At 39.7% G+C, this 19,136-nt stretch overlaps 1 long non-coding RNA gene across 1 annotated transcript in view; it reads left to right on the plus strand.

The window, feature by feature from the left end:
* The window catches only part of LOC140614480 (uncharacterized), a 40,862-nt gene extending 23,488 nt beyond the window's left edge, over positions 1 to 17,374 (plus strand). The window contains exon 3 of the long non-coding RNA XR_012015336.1: positions 17,144 to 17,374. This is a non-coding gene — a long non-coding RNA (uncharacterized lncRNA). The remainder of the gene's footprint in view (positions 1 to 17,143) is intronic.
* The last annotated feature ends 1,762 nt before the right edge of the window (positions 17,375 to 19,136 follow it).

Raw genomic sequence — 19,136 nt, forward strand, 5'->3', positions numbered from 1 at the left:
CCACCCAGATGCTGGGAAGAGAATGATTAGCTCTTTCGTAAAGTTAATCCCTCTGGTGATCTGAATTGTGCCCTGTTTTACCTTCTCAAGGATCAGGCTTTGACTTAACCCATTCTTCTCCAGCACCTTCTCTCTGTGTGGTTCCTGTCTATTTGTGCTCAACAGTGTCCAGTTCTCCCCTACATAAGAAACATATACATTCCTTTTCTTGAAATGAAAGCTCTGAATATATATCTATATATACTGTTTGCTTGCTGCTTTCCTGCCTGGCTCACCTACCCACTACCACCACTGCAGAAACTACTCACTGACACTGATCCTGGTGAAGGACACCAGGATCACCTTCTAGTCAAATCCAATATTTTCTTCTTGTTTCTTCTTATCCCTTGTTTTCCATGATCTATTAGATTTGATGGACTTTTGTTGATGTCATAGTAGGTAAAGCAGATGTAGGAGTCCTTGGATAATTTGAACAGGAAAAAATAGGTAAAGAATGAGAAGTAGCCTTCCATGGAATTTAGTGGGTTTGTTAACCACCCTGACTGTTCCTGGCATGTACAAAAGGCCAGGTAGACAACCAATGTTCTATTTTTTGCTGCAATGTGAACTTCTACTCTTGTTTTTGGAGTAGGGAGCTCAGATTTCTTTTGTTGTATCACATTGAGTGCCTTGCCATAGCACCTTGATACCATGACAGGGTGACCTCAACATTGTTCATCTCTTCTACAGCCTCTACTCCATAGCTGCTGAGACTATAGGTCTCCACCTACTTCTCTGGCAGTTTCTCTCATCAGTTTCATGTTCCTGACCCTTCATTTAGTTTGCTCTTGAGTTTGGCTTTGTGCTTGAAGGCCTTCCAAATCTTATGTACAGGAAGAATTGACCAGTAAATTGGGTCATCATAAAGCCTGGAATTTGAAGAAAATAAATCTTTGGCATTGGGAATGTCCAAAGCAGGGACACTGGCATTATATTCTCGTTAGCTAGATGACTGCTGCACTGCAGCAGAGAACTAGAAACAGAGAACTAGAAAACATGAAGAAGCTTACAGATCAAAATGACAAGATACATGTCTTCTATCACTCATCCTCCCCAGTCTCAATGAAATAATAAGAGAAATATACAAAATCTGTCACTAGTAGCACTTAAAAAAAAAAAGATTATCACCAAATCAGAACCCTCAGAGTATTTTTCCTTTGGCTCAAAGCCATAATACAGATTCTCCATGTATCAGGGGAGATCTACCTTTGGAAAGAGTCAGGGTAAATTGAGGATTCAGAAGCAGAGCTTTGTCCTTAGGTAATTTCTAACACTGTGACAAAATAGAACCCTCCCACTCTGGAGGAAGTCTAGCTTCTTCTCATTTTGTCCACTGCTACCACACTGGGCCAAGTGACCTCCCTCCTTGGTCTGAATTTGCAAATGCCTCCTAACCAGAGTCCCCACTTCATGTTGTGCTAAATCCTGTTCTCCACAGAGCAGCCAGTGATTCTATTAAACCACGAATAAAGTCACATCACTTGTTTGCTCAAAAGCTCACACACAGTAAATTCCAACGTGGTAATAGTGACCCCAAAGACCATGTGCAAGCTCATGCAGAGCAAGCTAATGGACCGTGTGGTTTTCACTCTATCAGAACTTGCTTTAAACAATGAGAAGGAAAATAGCTGTATCCACCAAGGGTTCGTGAATATGAAACAAGGAGATTGGAGAACTGACAAGAGCAGAATTAAAATAATCAAGTCTAGACTATAAATTGGATTGGGAGAAAGCACAGCTATGGTGGACTGAAGAGACATGGAGTTGCCAGAAATTATGACATGAGTTGGGGTGAAGCCCTGCAGTCCTGATGGGGTGGGGAGTGGCAGTAAAGGGCATCTCTGAGCAGAGGTAGCTGGAGTCACGGCAGAAGGAAGCTGGAATGGAAGGGGCTCAGGCTTGTCCAAGGACATGGAGAGTAGGGGTCTGGAAGCATCCCCATGAAAGAGGAGGGAAACAGCCCCAACTCCAGCATCCCTGATTCCAGCATGACGTGATGTTGGAGAGAGGATTCCAGGGAACAGGATGAAAAGGAAGCTACATCTTCAGGGATTACCCTGACTTCCTTGAAAGTAAAGCATTGGAGAGGCTTTTTGGGAAAGGGATTGAAGAAACAGAGGACATTCTTGCAGAGAACTATATAGCAAATGAAGGATTCTGGAGAGACAGAAGAGATGGGTCAAGTGAAAAAAACAAGTTTTAGAAAAGTGTTTGTGATACAATACTATTTTACCTAAGGATAAATATATGTCAAACTCCATATCGAAATGTGGAAGGATGCAAACGCCAATGCCTTACAACAGATTTCACTGTCAACAGTCTGTATTTCTACATGGGCTTTACTCTTAGCAGCTATCGTGATTTACCTTTGTGATCATAGTAAACAAAACAGAATTAACAAGTACAACAACAAAACTTGCCTGAGGAAATCAGTGTAAATATGATTGTGCTTCTAAGAAGGGCAGGGGATGTCATGGAGTTATCACAGGTAGTAAGGAGCAGGTGCGAAGAGTTACATTTCTAGGAGCATGCTTGTCTTTTGACTTAAAGTTTTGTGGGTAAAGTTATTGTGTGGGAGGGCACAGAGCTTAGAGTAATGATCTTTTAAATAAATTATATTTTCCTTTCAAGACGGGTGATAACATCACTCAGCTTTCCAGAATGTCAATTCATCAGTTAAAATAGTGTTTTGGGGGATCCCTGGGTGGCGCAGCAGTTTGGCGCCTGCCTTTGGCCCAGGGCGCGATCCTGGAGACCCGGGATCGAATCCCACATCAGGCTCCCGGTGCATGGAGCCTGCTTCTCCCTCTGCCTATGTCTCTGCCTCTCTCTCTCTCTGTGACTATCATAAATAAATAAAAATTAAAAAAAATTAAAAAAAAATAGTGTTTTGGGGAATCCTTGGGTGGCACAGCGGTTGGCGCCTGCCTTTGGCCCAGGGCGCGATCCTGGAGACCCGGGATCGAATCCCACGTCGGGCTCCCGGTGCATGGAGCCTGCTTCTCCCTCTGCCTATGTCTCTGCCTCTCTCTCTCTCTCTCTGTGACTATCATAAATAAATAAAAAAATTTAAAAAATACAGTGTTTTGTAATTAGAGAGTTCTGGACTCAAATCTTGACTGTAACCCTTACTAGCTTTGTTACTGCGAATAGTCACTTAACTTTTCTGAACCAGTTTCCTCATCTGTAAAATGAAGTTATTAGCATATATCTAGAGGTTAGTCTTAAGAATTAAATAAGGGTATAGGTTCCCAGTACAATGCCTGGCCTGGAGCTAGTCCTCAATAAATTGAGCCTGTTATTAGCTATTCCTACGTGAATTAACTCTGAAAATATCTGCAATATGTCAATTCTTTGTAAATTGTATTACATTTGGAAAAATTTGGCAAAGATGGAAGCATAAAGCTATGCAGTTTGTCAAGAAAACCATTGGTCCATTTCACTGATTATTATCACTTGAAATTAAAGAGATCTGAAACTTACCAAAACTTACCAAATTGTAAAATTTGACAAATGTTATTGTAAATATTCATGTTGGTTTTTAATAAATTAAACTTTACCTCTTTATAACTTTTTTTGAACACATACTCAGTGTCATAGGATTTCATTCTAAAGAATTTCAAAATGAAACAAGAAACAAATGTCTCATTTTGACTCAAGAGATATTTCTCTGTTCATGTCTTTTGCCCATTTCATGATTGGATTGTTTGTTTCTTTGGTGTTGAGTTTAAGAAGTTCTTTATAGATCTTGGAAACTAGCCCTTTATCTGATACGTCATTTGCAAATATCTTCTCCCATTCTGTAGGTTGTCTTTGAGTTTTGTTGACTGTATCCTTTGCTGTGCAAAAGCTTCTTATCTTGATGAAGTCCCAATAGTTCATTTTTGCTTTTGTTTCTTTTGCCTTCGTGGATGTATCTTGCAAGAAGTTACTGTGGCCGAGTTCAAAAAGGGTGTTGCCTGTGTTCTTCTCTAGGATTTTGAGGGAATCTTGTCTCACATTTAGATCTTTCATCCATTTTGAGTTTATCTTTGTGTATGGTGCAAGAGAGTGGTCTAGTTTCATTCTTCTGCATGTGGATGTCCAATTTTCCTAGCACCATTTATTGAAGAGACTGTCTTTCTTCCAATGGATAGTCTTTCTTCCTTTATCGAATATTAGTTGACCATAAAGTTCAGGGTCCACTTCTGGATTCTCTATTCTGTTCCACTGATCTATGTGTCTGTTTTTGTGCCAGTACCACACCGTCTTGATGACCACAGCTTTGTAGTACAACCTGAAATCTGGCATTGTGATGCCCCCAGAAATGGTTTTCTTTTTTAAAATTCCCCTGGCTATTCGGGGCTTTTCTGATTCCACACAAATCTTAAAATAATTTGTTCTAACTCTCTGAAGAAAGTCCATGGTGTTTTGATAGGGATTGCATTAAACGTGTATATTGCCCTGGGTAACATTGACATTTTCACAATATTAATTCTGCCAATCCATGAGCATGGAATATTTTTCCATCTCTTTGTGTCTTCCTCAATTTCACATGAACAGAAATCTCACAGAGGAAGACATAGACATGGCCAACGTGCATATGAGAAAATGCTCTGCATCACTTGCCATCAGGGAAATGCAAATCAAAACCACAATGAGATCCCACCTCATACCAGCGAGAATGGGGCAAATTAACAAGGCAGGAAACAACAAATGTTGGAGAGGATGCGGTGAAAAGGGAACCCTCTTACACTGTTGGTGGGAATGTGAACTGGTGCAGCCACTCTGGAAAACTGCGTGGAGGTTCCTCAAAGAGTTAAAAATAGACCTGCCCTACGACCCAGCAATTGCACTGTTGGGGATTTACCCCAAAGATACAAATGCAATGAAACGCCGGGACACCTGCACCCCGATGTTTATAGCAGCAATGGCCACGATAGCCAAACTGTGGAAGGAGCCTCGGTGTCCAACGAAAGATGAATGGATAAAGAAGATGTGGTTTATGTATACAATGGAATATTACCCAGCTATTAGAAATGACAAATACCCACCATTTGCTTCAACGTGGATGGAACTGGAGGGTATTATGCTGAGTGAAGTAAGTCAGTCGGAGAAGGACAAACATTATATGTTCTCATTCATTTGGGGAATATAAATAATAGTGAAAGGGAATATAAGGGAAGGGAGAAGAAATGTGTGGGAAATATCAGAAAGGGAGACAGAACGTAAAGACTGCTAACTCTGGGAAACGAACTAGGGGTGGTAGAAGGGGAGGAGGGCGGGGGATGGGAGTGAATGGGTGACGGGCACTGGGGGTTATTCTGTATGTTAGTAAATTGAACACCAATAAAAAATAAATTAAAACAAAACAAAACAAAACAAACAAACAAAAAATAAATTTCCCCAGTGTCTTTTCATGGCTGGTACCCCATGTCTTGCTATGTATGAATAATATTCCATTGTATGATTAGATCACAATTTGTTTATCCATTCACCTATTTAAAGACATCTTGGTTGCTTCTAAATTTTGACAATTACAAATAAATCTGCTATAAACAAACAAACAAAAAAAGAGATATTTCTCAAAACTAGAAGCCATAGGGGCCTCTGGGTGGCTCAGTTGGTTGAGCATCCTACTCTTGATTTTGGCTCAGGTCATGACCTCAGGGTCCTGAAATGATTGAGCCACACCTTGGGCTTAGCACACACACACACACACACACACACACACACACACTCTCTCTCTCTCTCAAATAAATAAATAAAGTCCTAACAAAAAAAAAACCTAGAAGCCATAATTCATTATTTATCATTTGAGAGAAATTATGAACATTTCGAGACTTTTGAGGATAGAACAATAAAATTATGCCCCACAAACCTTCAAATATCTCAAAGACCAAAAAATTACTCTTCAGACGAGAGAACAAATTCTGAAGAAAGTATATCGGTATATACTGAGCATTAGATACTTTATCATTACATTTAAGTTTATGCTTCCAGAAAAATGTTCATAGCAAAATTAAATAAACTTTGAAATTACTGCTGGAATGGAAGAAGCTATTACATGAAGGAAATATTTTATAGAAAACACAAATATAAACCCCAAACTGCATTTTACATGGATGATGTAAAACTATTTTTTTTTTGTGCGTGATCATCTCTAGTATTTATGAATTCATAGTCAATATAGCCTTGGGGGGAAATAACTTATATCTGTCTCTTGGTATTGCTTTGACTTGGCCAATTACTACATCAAGCATAAAATGCTAATTTCTTAGTATATACCATCTAATTATTTCTTACGCAATGCTGTAGGGAAGGGCAGGCGTAGATTTTATGCTTTTATCTATTGAACCAAAATTGACCAGAAATATTTATGGAAATTGAACATTTTGTCATATTAATTAAAACACAAAGGGGGAGATAAATATGAAACAAGAACAAGATAAACATTAATGGTCTATTATAGAAGTTACCTGAATTCTAGAGTTATCTTACATAGCAAAAAGATTTTCTCTCGATTTTCAATTAAAATTAGTTGATATTGCCTGAATGCTATACTGGCTCCAAGGCTCAGCAAGAGAAAAGTCCAATGATTAATTAGTAATGTCTGTCACGGATACAGATGACAAAGTGGAAATACATGTGCGGGGACAGATTAACCCAGAGATTCTCGAAGCATGGTCTCTGGGGCCACAACGGCACCTGAGAACTTGCTGGAAATACAAATTCTCCAGTCCTACCCAGGCATACTGAATCAGAAACTATGGGGGTGAGGTTCAGCAATCTCTATAAGCCCTCCAGGAGATTTCACTTTATAAGCTAAAGTTGAAAACCCCTGGGTTGGAGTAATGCCAATTATCAAAATGCCTAAATTTATAGAACTATCCCGAACAACGTCTTGTGTTTCTTAGCGACAATTTCTCATTATATTTGCCATTTTAAAAATTTCATTTTATCACCTTTCTTTTTTCCCCTGCCCTGTCTTCTTAATCCTTAAATTCTAATTTAAGGCAATTTTAGAAGAGAATATATTATGCTGGAATTTGACAATGATGCCCTGGAAAAGTGTGCTATTTTAGGCTGGTAGATATTTTATAAATTCCAAACAGAGGATAGTATTGCAACAACAACAAAAAAAGTGTTACTGAGAACTACAGAAACTACCAGGACTCAGGGTATCATAAAAACAAAGAAAACCTCTGAGATTAGAAATGAATCAGTAGAAAGTGTTTTAAAGCAAACCCAGAAAGCAGTTCTGGGTTTTCTGGGTTACATCACTTGGTTATCTATCACTGCATAACACAATCCCCCAAATTTAAGTGCCTTAAGCAACAATAATTTTGTGTGGTCATGATTCTGTGGGCAGAAAATTGGGACAGAGCATAGGAGGAATGGTTTATCTTGTTCTACATGATGTATGCTGAGGTTGGAATATGCAATATTGTTCCCTCATTAATATAACTGGACCCCAGCCAGGACAACTTGGCAACTGGGACCCTCCAAGTACCCCTGTTTCCAGTAGGGGTGAGGGCCAAGTAGGAGGAGGCAAAACTGCCACTTTCAGAATAGGCCCCAAATTGATACAGCAGCAATCCCCCTATATTCTATTCCAGTTCAGGGGGTTAGAGAAATCAACTCCACATTCTGAGGAGGGAAGTGAAAAAGAATGTGCTGCCATCTTTAATTTAGTACTCCAAAGGTTAAATTCTATCTTCTGGAAGATCTCAGTATTTTGAAATAAAAAAATAGAACTTATTTTACAGAAATTGCTTTATCATTATATTTCATGCAGTCTACACAATGAACACTTCAAGGATAGTAATCGAGTCTTCCTCATCTTCAAATTCCCATTACCTAGTACTATGTCTGGCCCACCGTAAGAATTTAATAAATGGATGTTGAGAGAATGAATAAGTTTTGTTGGTAAGGTATAAGCAGTGTAAACTAGATTATGTTGTTGTAACAAATAACCCTAAATCTTACATCCTGTCTGTCTTGGATGAGTTAAAGCTCTGTTCTATGTTGCCACCATTCTGGAATCCAGACTAAAGAAACAGACACTCTTTATATATGGTGAGTTTTGTGGAAGGGGAAAAAGAGAATATGGCCAACACTCTATGGCTTTTAACACTTCAACCCGAAATGGAAGAACTTCTCATATTTTGTTGGCCAAGGCAATTCAGTAACCATGCTTGATATCAATAAAGCAAGACTGTGTGATCCTTCCACAGGGAGAAGCGATGGATATTCTGAGTAATAACATAATCCATCACGAAAAAGATATCTGAACTGATAATAGTGCATTATTATTGGTTTTAGCATTTCTTTCTGAACGATCACAAGATTGCAGAAATATTATCTTTTTTTAAAAAGATTTTTATTTATTCATGAGAGACACAGAGAGAGAGAGAAAGGGAGAGAGAGAGAGAGAGAGAGAGAGAGAGAGAAAGAGACACAGGCAGAAGGAGAAGTGGGCTCCATGCAGGAGCCCGACATGGGACTTGATCCCAGGACTCCAGGATCACGCCCTGGGCTGAAGGCAGGAGCTAAACCACTGAGCCACCCAGGGATCCCTGAAATATTATCTTTTACAAGGATTATTAGCATGTGGTCTTCATGTGATAGTGTCCTTTAAAAAGAATTACTAAGTTGTGGTTCCATCCTCAAAAAAAGAAGTTGGCACATAATCCCAGCAGAACAAGTTTATGGAACTAAGTCTCTGGTACAGAGCACCGAGTTCCTGAATTCTTCCTAAAGGTAATCTTTTTTCTGAAGTGAATAGGAAATAGAACCTGTATGTTATGTTCAATTCAATAACATGGCAGGTGTTGACAGCTGTTTCCTGAGACTGAATTGTTTTGGAGGGAGTGGGTCAGTTAGTGTAAACAAGTTGGTTTTGTTTTTAAGTTGCCTTTGCACAGTTCTGGTTTCTGTGAATTCCAACCTAGCTGTGAATGAAGCCCACAAAAGCCCCAGAGAAATGTTCTGTACGTCAGTGGCTTCAGAAGGCGTGGGGACTGCCAAAGCACATCACAGGCAATGACCTGAACTTTGCTGAGGCATACTGTGCTCTGTTTGTAAATACACATAGGAGGCCACCATTTGGGGGTTTATCTACATACAATTTTTCTCTCCCATAGATTTGGAAAAGAGTCTGACTGGCCTTAAAAAATATTTTCAAAGGATTACATAGAAATGTTTAGGGTAACCTGGAAACATGGAGATATCATTAGTAAACTCCATTCCTTGTGAGAATGATTTACATTCCTTCTCATTTTCTGCCTTTGGCCCAAAAGGCCACAAGGCCCAGAAAGGAAATCGGCTCTCTAATGGTGGAGGCCTGTGCCTGTCCCATCATTTCCCTGCCTGTGTTGCTTTCAAAGGGAGGGAAAGCAGTTCTTCCAGCCAGAGAAGCAATTACTGCTCTGAAGTTGGTTGGCAGGTTAGTTTACAGATTAACATTTTGTGGTTGCATATTTATGGTCTAGAATCCCAAGTACTCACTTTATAATAGAATGTGTGAGAGAGAGATGATAAAGTGGCACAACCCAGCACATCATCCCCATGGCAACTGTATCACAAAGAAAAGTTACTGCTGGTGCAAAGGCAAGACGCTTTTCTCTTTGATGCAAAATATTGCCTTCGAAATCTGTAAACTGGGAAGGGGCTCGGGAGAGCTCTTTCTCCCTCCAGCTCCTTGCTCCTTCCCTCTCTCTCCGTAGCTTTCTTTTCTCTTGTCTTCTTACCTTCTCACCAGCCTCTCTCTCCTTTCTTGTATGTGGCCATAAACAGCCAAGAGAAAAGGGCATCTTTTTTCCTGAGTCTTCTCATCATTCCTGACTATAATAGGTGTGAACAAATAATTTTTAATGAAACAATTGTCAGAGAGCAAGGAGGCCACCTCAGAACCATGTGGCTATCCTAAATGTTTTGGCTTTTTATTTCCTCCATCGTGTCCTGCTCCTCCAAATAATACGTTCTGACTAAACACACAGAAGTGCTTGCCTAACAGTTGCTCTGCACATTTGTCATTTGTCCAGGCAAATTGTTCTGAGTCCTAAGGGGGGGAGCGCCCACCCACTTTGATGAACAGATAGGATGTGATCAGTCACATGTATCCAGAGTGTGGCTGAAGGAACTTGACACTATGAATCAAGTGTTATTCCCCCCTCCCTAGTACAAAAGACAAATTTTTTGTCCCCTGGACAACATTGCAAACTATTTCTACATGGAGAGATTGCCAGTTTCCCTAAATTGAAGGCCAGAAAATTCCCCTTGACTTAAATCTTTCATTAAGTTCTAATAGCCATTCTAATGGCTATTTCTCTTCCATATGCTTGGTTATTTTTTTCCTATCAATATGCTGGGCACTCAAAGCACCCTCTAATTTCAGATGATATTTTAAATCTGTGACCTTTGTCTCTATTGGAGGAGGGGGAAGAGAGAAATTCTTCTACTATTGAAACTGTATAAATGCAATTATATATATGACTATATGTACACATAAGCACTTAAATCAGTATTTGTTGATGATGACCACCCAAAACCTGCTCTTTCCTCTTTGCTCAACACACACTAACAGACAATAACAAATGAATTAGCAACATTGCCAAGCACTAAATTTTAAGCCAGAAATGACAGATCATTGGTTATCTGTTTCCACAACTCTGAATTCATCATGGACATGGCTAACCAATTTATTGTCTTCTCTCACTGAGTACAGACATAGCCTCCGAGTTCTTAATTCAGCTCCCCGAGCAGCCACTGCCAATTGATTAGAACTGACCTGTAACATCATAGCATTGACCTGTAAAATATATTTCTTATTCCTAAATAAGGCAATGCATTAACTTCAGGAGATAATATAGCACTAGATCAAATCCCTAACAAAAATGGAACCCAGTTAACACAAGTTCAGTTGCATAAAGTCCAAGCTTTTCTAACTAGATACAAATTCAGCAATGAATAGAGATAACTCCCACAAGACATGGAAAAAATCTAAATATGCATCAATGGATGAGTGGATAAATAAGATATAGTGCATATATACAATGGAGTATTATTTGGCTGTGAAAAAGGAAATCCTGCCATTTGCAGCAACAAGGACAAATCATGAGGGCATTATGTTAAGTAAGAAAAGTCAAAGAGAGAAAGACAAGCCCTGAATGATTTCGCTCATATGTAAAATCTGAAAAAGCCAAACTTATAGAAACAGAGAACAGATTAGTGGTTGCCAGGGGCTCAGGGAGAGTAGAAGGAGAGGAATGAGGAGTTGTTGGTCTAAGGGTACAAACTTCCAGTTATAAGAGGAATAAGTTCTGGGTATCTAAGATACAGCATGGTGAAAATAGTTAACAGTACTGTATTGTACACTTGAAAGTTGGTAAGAAAATAATTTTAACTGTTCCCACTATAACAACAATAAAATGGCAATTATATGAGGTGAAGGATGTGTTAACTAAGCTTATTTAGATAGTTACTCCACAACATATACATATAACAAATAATCACATTGTACACTTTAAACTCACACAGCATGATATGTCAATTATACCTCAATAAAGTTGAAAAAGAAGAGGTTAGGATACTGTTTGGGAAAAAATGGGGTTCTGAAAATTAGAATAGGAACATAAAGGATGATCCTTATGAAGTTTGAGATTCAACCCCTAAATTCTGCTGAGTCTTTTTTGACAGCTGAAGTAATGCTTCCATTTTATTCAAGGAGCTCAACCCTCCTTTTTAGAATCTATAGTGGCCTCCCCTTGTAAGGCACTGCTGCTCCTCGTCAAGACCTACTTTCATGTCCCTTTCTGCTTTCAGACTTAGAATTAGACTCATATCCCAGCAAGAACCAAAGGGTGAGGTACAAAGAGTTGCCTGTGAGGAGGCAAATACACATCTAAGAATGACAGGATTTTTAGCTTTTTTTTTTAATTTTTATTTATTTATGATAGTCAGAGAGAGAGAGAGAGAGAGGCAGAGACATAGGCAGAGGGAGAAGCAGGCTCCATGCACTGGGAGCCCGACGTGGGATTCAATCCCGGGTCTCCAGGATTGCGCCCTGGGCCAAAGGCAGGCGCCAAACCGCTGTGCCACCCAGGGATCCCGGATTTTTAACATTTATATAGACATAAACCTGTAGAATATTTGTAGGAATGGATACTTAGGGTATGGGATTGTGATGGAAGAGATATAAAATTGGATCAGGCTAAATTTACTGATATGGGCCCATTAAGCAAAGATTCTGGATTTATTATTTTGGTTCAGAAGACTCAAAAGGCTAAGAATGGTTCTAACATTTTTAGAGAGTGATTTTCTAAAATATGGAGTCAATGGTGGTCTGCACTAAATAAAGTTAAAATGCCAGAACTGCTTTGGTATACTATAGAGGAAAATATCCAAAGAGAGGCTAACTGGAATGTTAGAGGTGATGTGTCATGTACAACCTAATCACCCATTTTTGGAGGGCCTAGAGGACATACATTTCTCATGACTGTGAAAAATAAGTTTGTGAAGATCCCTTGAAAAGTTTTATGGTGGCTCCTCTCTGTAGGAACCACTACTGTTTAACTGGGATTCCTAAATGCAATAGGAATAATGGGACCCTGGGGTGTCAGGGGTAAAGGGCACTAATCACGAAGGACAAGATAGGTGTGGTTATCATAATGGACAGTGGAGCGAAAGTGGTAATCAGAATATTCTGACTCACAGAGCCTTATGGTGTTGGCCAGCTGATCATGATGTTCTGAGAAAAGAAATGGATGGGACATCTCAGAAGTATAGTGTTGAAAGAAAATCCTCCTACATACAGAATTTTGAGCAGTGCTTATTTTGCTTGAAAGGAGAAATAGCCAGAGGTGTGAGTATATATCAATTCAAGGGCTGAGGCCAATGGTTTGGCTAGTTGATGAGGAACTTAGAAGGAACACGATTAGAAAATCTGTGACAAGGAAGTTTGAGGAAGACATATATGAATAGACCTCTCCAGGTAGGCATAGGACATGAAGATATTTATTGGGTACCATTTGAATGCTCCTGAAAGGGTCACCTAAGCAGAGGAGGATATTAATAATGTAGTAGAAAAGATGACTCAATTTATGGTTACCAGTCAGCCCTTTCCCCCAGCAACATCTGTCACTGTCCAAGGGGCTCATGAGCAAAATGGCCATGGTGGCAGAAAGGAAAGCTATATCTAGGCTCAGCAACACGGACTTCACTGGAAATGTGAATATTGCTATTGCTAATATGACTTCTCAGTCTGCCAGAAACAAAACTCAACATTGAAGAGCTGATATGACACCATTCCCTGGAGTGATTAGTTTTTTCCATGTGTGAATTTGGCTAGGTGATAGGTTCCAATCATTCACCTGAAAACTTATTTAGGTGTCACTATGAAAAGATTTTGCAAATGTAATTAGAGTCCTTAATCAGTCAGCTTTAAGTAAGGGAAATGATCCTGATCCTGGATAATCTTGGTAGGCCTGAAAAGTTAGGCTGAAGCTTCCTTAGGAGAGAGAGAATGAGACACAGAGACAGAGACACAAAGAGACAGAGAAAAGAAATCTCCCTTGTGGATATTTGGCTCATGCCTATGGGTTTCAGTCTGGCTGTGAACTTCTCTTCCTGAATGCCTGCCTCACAGAGTACAGTTTGGCCTTTGAGACTTGCTTAGTCAATCTCTACAATGGCATAAGCCAATTCCTCATAATAAAAAAATATTTAAAATATACATATATGTGGGGTCTCCCCTCTACTTGCTAGATGGCATGCTGCCTGATTGATGAATCATTTAATAAAGCCAATTTGATTATTTATTTATTTATTCATCCATCTATCCATCCATCCATCCATCCATTCATTCATTCATTCTTTATCTACTACTGGTTCTTTTTCTCTGGTTAAATCCTGAGTGATACATGTGGTTTGCAGAGGGCCACCTCTAGCATCAGAGAGCAGAGTTTAGAAGAGTAGTTTTGAAGCTGAGAGACAAAACAGTAATAACCAGCACATGGAGCTTTACTCATGAGGGACAGATTAGTTTGCTCTGTGACCAGAAATGAGAATGAGCTTGGAGACGTGGGGAGGCATCCTCTCCTCAGGAGTCTGGAGAAGAAAGGCACAGATGGGTGGTTGCAACAGAAGTCTCTCAGCCTAGCCAATGAGGACCTGTAGTAACAACTGGGGGAGGTTGGCCTGAGAAAGCAGGCTCTGTGGCCAAACCGTGGGGTGGGGAGCATTTCTACCATTGGCCAGCATTTCCAGAGCAGAAATTTGCATCACACAAAGGAACAGAGAGACTTCCCATCATTCAGGGAGAGCCAGAGAGAGAGATAGGCCTGTGGTGGAGGGGATGGGCTCCCTGGCCTTCCAGAGTCCTCCAGGATAAGTAGTGCCCCAGTGGTGCCTCTTATTTCTCCCTGTCATGCTGCTTAATTAGTGATGGGGAGAGTGATGATAGCAGCGAGGTCAGCATTCATGGCAAAAGCTCTTCATAAAACTAGCTCATCTGAGTCCCAGTCTTAGCAGCAGCAGCATTGCAATAGAAACTTCCCTAGAGGGGCACCTGAGTGGCTTAGTGGTTGAGCTCTGCCTTTGGCTAAGGTTATGATCCTGGGGTCCTGTGATGGAGTCCCCACATCAGGCTCTATGCAGGGAGCCTGCTTATCCCTCTGCCTGTCTTTGCCTCTCTCTCAGTGTCTCTCATGAATAAATAAATAAAATCTTAAAAAAAAAAAAAAGAATTGCCATAGAGTAGCACAGGATACCTAGGTGAAAAAGTAAGAATTGAGGGAGTATTCTGGGATAGCACAATGGCTCTAGTATATCCTAGGATTCCCAGAATTATCACAATCCTATCCCAGTTACCTTAACATTAGTATTTTATTAAAAACAAACAAACAAACAACAACAACAAAAACATCTGAGAGTCTGCACTCCAGTATGTGCAAGGCATGGACAGGTAACACAAATGCAGGGGTGAAGTCAGATGTGGCCTCTGACAAACTAGGGAACATATGCTCCATCTTAAGGAGCCAACTTCATACAGCTCTGGTTCACTGATGCCAAGAGGGAGCTTGGCCCACTATTCCCAATCTCCTGGATTGTTTTTTAGAGAAAATTTTGATGAGACATCTTCCAATTTTTAAATGTACCTCAATTTTTTTCCAAGCACTATGTAGGTCAGGGAAAATACATCTGTTTGGAACTCAGCTGTAATCATTAGTGGAATTGGAGATAAAGTAGGATTAACTTAATCTCATTTCCTTTCCTCTCCTCTTTCTCTTCCCTGAGGCTTGTGCCCTCCAAGGCTGTCTGCTATGTAATCCTTCGGTACTTTGCTTTCTCGGCTGAAGAGCACTGACTGGCCATCTCAAACCACATTACAAAGTAATTGAAAGGGGGAAATCGTCCTTCTCATTTTAACAGCTGTGAAAACTCATACAAGAAACCACACAGTGAGACCTGGCACATTGGTTTCGAAGGAGATAGTGATAAATTCAAATGGAACTCGAAATTTTACAAAGTATTTCTTGTTTATTTGCTGTGTTTTGTGTTTTGTTCCTACTTTTATGGTCTCTCCCCCAACAACACCCAGCATCATGCAGATTGAAGTCAGCTGTTAAGGGATGCACTTAGAACAACTGAAAGCAATGATCTGAAAGTGCTTATTTTGATGCGGCTTTGTTGAACACTAATTAGCAGGTGGTTTACTGAGGGTGGCCGTCACTTGTCGTATCTATGAAGTGTGCTATCTAACCTCAGTTATACAAACTTTATCCTCTCTTCAGTGAGCGCCTTCCCGGATTCCTTCTGAAACTGGATCCTGAGTCTATGTGTTATGGGTTTTAGTGATTCCAAAGAAAAAAATGAAAGGAATTTAAAGTAAGACTCTTGCAGAGAAGATGAATATTAGTTAACTGTTACAGGGTTCAGGTCAGGCCACCCTCAAATATGCCACTTTGGCATATTGGTTATTTTGAATTAAAGTTCCTTAAGAAACAGCAGTGCAAAGACACATTGGCTTTCCTTTGTCCCCCTGAAAGCAGGAAATAACCTGTCCATGTGAAAGATACTTCCCTGGACCAGGAGAGAGATATCCTCAACACCAGAGAGAGGAGATTTAAGTGATGAGAAGGCTGTATAAACAAAACTTGACTTCCTCACTAATTTACTACCTTAAGCCAAACTTCTTTGTCAGTTCTTCACAGATTTGTTGTTTCTTTATCTAAAAGATATAAAAGCTGCCTGCTTTGGCCATTTCTTTGAGTCTCACATTTCTATAGTCTTCTGTAACACAAAATTAAATTTATTTTCTTCCTGTCAATCTATCTTATGTCAATTTAATTAATAGGCCACTCAAAGGACCTAGAAGAGAAGAATGGAAAAGTTTTCCTCCAATACACCCGCTTCCAAAACATTCTCTCCCAGCATGAATTTGAATATTGGCAGATGTTTGGAGGGGATAAGATATTTCAGATCAAGGAGCATTACAGAATAAATTTACCTCAGGAAATGCTGGCAATACAGAGCAGGAGTTCAAAATGGATTTTCTAAAATACACGATGAATGAAAATGTCTTGTTTTTGTTTTGTGTCTGAATGTCTCCCAATAACTAAAATTGAACATAAAGGAGTTGAAAAAGAAATCTGAACACTTCTCTGTGGGAGATTTTAAAAATGGATCCCGGCTTTTACTAAAGAAGAATTAAACATATAGTGCAAGGCTAAAGGTGTGAATTTTACAAGGTGATGAAATTCAAATCCAATGAGACTAAGTCACAAAAATGATATCCTCTTTCACATTTACTATTGCATGAATACCTTGATTATAAATATTGATGAAGATCTTTTCATAAATTATTTTCAGGTTATAATGTTTCTGAAGATATTGGAAGTAATAATATTTATAAAATATGACAAACAGTAGGCTTGTCACAAAGACAAAATAAGACAACCTAAAAAGAAGATATGTATCCACATACTTCTCAGAGAAACCATACTACTTAAGGAAAAAGAGATTTGGGATCTCCAAAAACTTCTTAGTAGTTATTGATCAAATGCGCCAGATAATAGCTGAGTTTTTTTTTCATTTGTCTTTCTGTTACAAATTATGTTTGCAGGCTATCCAAACAAGCTATGTTCAGATGAACACAATATCCAGACCATCTACTGATTTCCATGGGTTCCTTGGCCAGCAGAATGGGAACTACTGCATCAGCTTGTGGAGACAGTGTGCACACATCTTCATGCACCACAGTTGTTGGTTCCTTATTTTGTTTCCAATATTCCAAGTGGTTCCCATCATCGTCCACAGTTAAACCCTAGCTAATTAAAACATGGATATATGAGAAGTGGGATGATTTGTGTGTGTGTGTGTGAGGATAGGAAAGCCAGAAAACTTGAAGCTTATTCTTTTTCTGTTTACTCACAGATATTCTCAAATATCTGTTTCTGACTCCTGCAGAAGGTTTGACATGTATCACTCTGTGGAGAATAAAGCTGCAGCCAAAAGCTGCACTGTCTGTGCTCCCCAGAACCTCTGGAACTCCTTGGCCCCTTGTCCCACCTGAAAGGGGCAAGTGAGGGCCTGCCCAGCAAAAGCAGAAACTAGACAAGAAATAGAGGGAGCCAAAAAAACAAAAAACAAAAAACAAAAAACAAACAAACAAAAAAAACAAACAAACAAACAAAAAACAAAGAAAGAAAGGACCATACTTGGGGAGCCATACTTGGGGCATTGGTTCCTGTATCCTTCTTCCTACCTTCAGAAACCAACAGCACAGGAAGGCAGTGAGCTCTAGCCTGAGCCTGAAGGAGCCTGATAGCTTCTGCTTGTGTTCTTCTGGATCCCAGGCTGTTCTGTTGGATGGAGAGTGACCAAGTAGAAGAGAACCAAGACACTCAGTTGACAGCTAAGCCCAGGCATGTGAGTTAGGACATCTTGGAGTTACCAACCTTGGGGATGCCACATAGACAATCCTTTACCTGTGTTTCAAACATCTCAGGCAACCTTCTCCTCCCACATTCCCAAACCACAGAATCAGAAACAAGAAAATGGTGTTGTCTTGGGCTACTAAGTTTGAAATGATTTGTTATGGAGCATAGGCTGACACATGAAGACAATGCTGTTCTCCCTAATTACTATCCTAAAAATCAAATATTAAATACAGAAGCCTTTCTAAACTGAGATGTGGTTTAAAATGAAGAGAATTAGTAGTACTATGACTAATACTTTATATAAAATCTTGGCGCCCTTCACATTACTGAGGGCAGGAAAGGAGAAGGAAACAAGGAGATGAGGTACATGTTTTAATAATTATATTGGTAGCTATTATTTTTTGACATGTGCTCAGTGCCAGACACTGTTCTGGCCAATTCACAATGCTCTAGGAAGGTCCAGTACAGTGACCCCATTTTACGATGAGAAAACTGACTGTACCATGAGTGCGTCAGGGAGCTTCATGCAACCAATAAACAGATGAGTCAGAATTATCCGTATCTGAAGCCAAAGCTCTTCTCAATGTTGAATGTTGACCATGTTTTTCTGTAGCTCTTTCATAGTATCAATTCTGTTCAAGCCTCTTGGAAAAGGCAACTCAAAGGCTAGGTTCAAGGCAAGGGGAAATAGACTTCATTTCTTGGAGCAAAGAATGGTGTTGATGTGTGTACAGGGCTTGGTGGAATTACTGGCAGTTATCTCTACAGACACTCTGCTATACCTTATTTTATACAAGGGGAATCCCAGGCCAAAAGTATTAGGCTATTTGTTTAATGTCACACAGTCATTGTAAAGCAGAACTAGAATGAAAACTCAGCTGTGAAAGCCCAAGTTCAAGTGATAAAGGGATGATGGTACAAATAGTTTGTCGTCAAAAGGAAGAGAACAGTCAATCCTGAATAATAGCCCAGGTGAGGAGGGGTTTAGGTCTGGAGAAATCTGCTGTATTTTACTGGTCAATGGTGTTCTAGCAGAAAGCGATGGAGTTGCCCATCAACTGGGCAGTGTTAAAGTATTTACAAGGAACAACCTGGAGAATTTAGAATAGTACGTCCTGACCCCTGACTCCTGGATTCTGATCAGCACAGCAGCATATAGGAAAACTCCATCACTGC

The sequence above is a fragment of the Canis lupus genome, chromosome 22 (genome assembly GCF_048164855.1).
Source record: "Canis lupus baileyi chromosome 22, mCanLup2.hap1, whole genome shotgun sequence".
In the NCBI taxonomy this organism is placed as follows: Eukaryota; Metazoa; Chordata; class Mammalia; order Carnivora; family Canidae; genus Canis; species Canis lupus.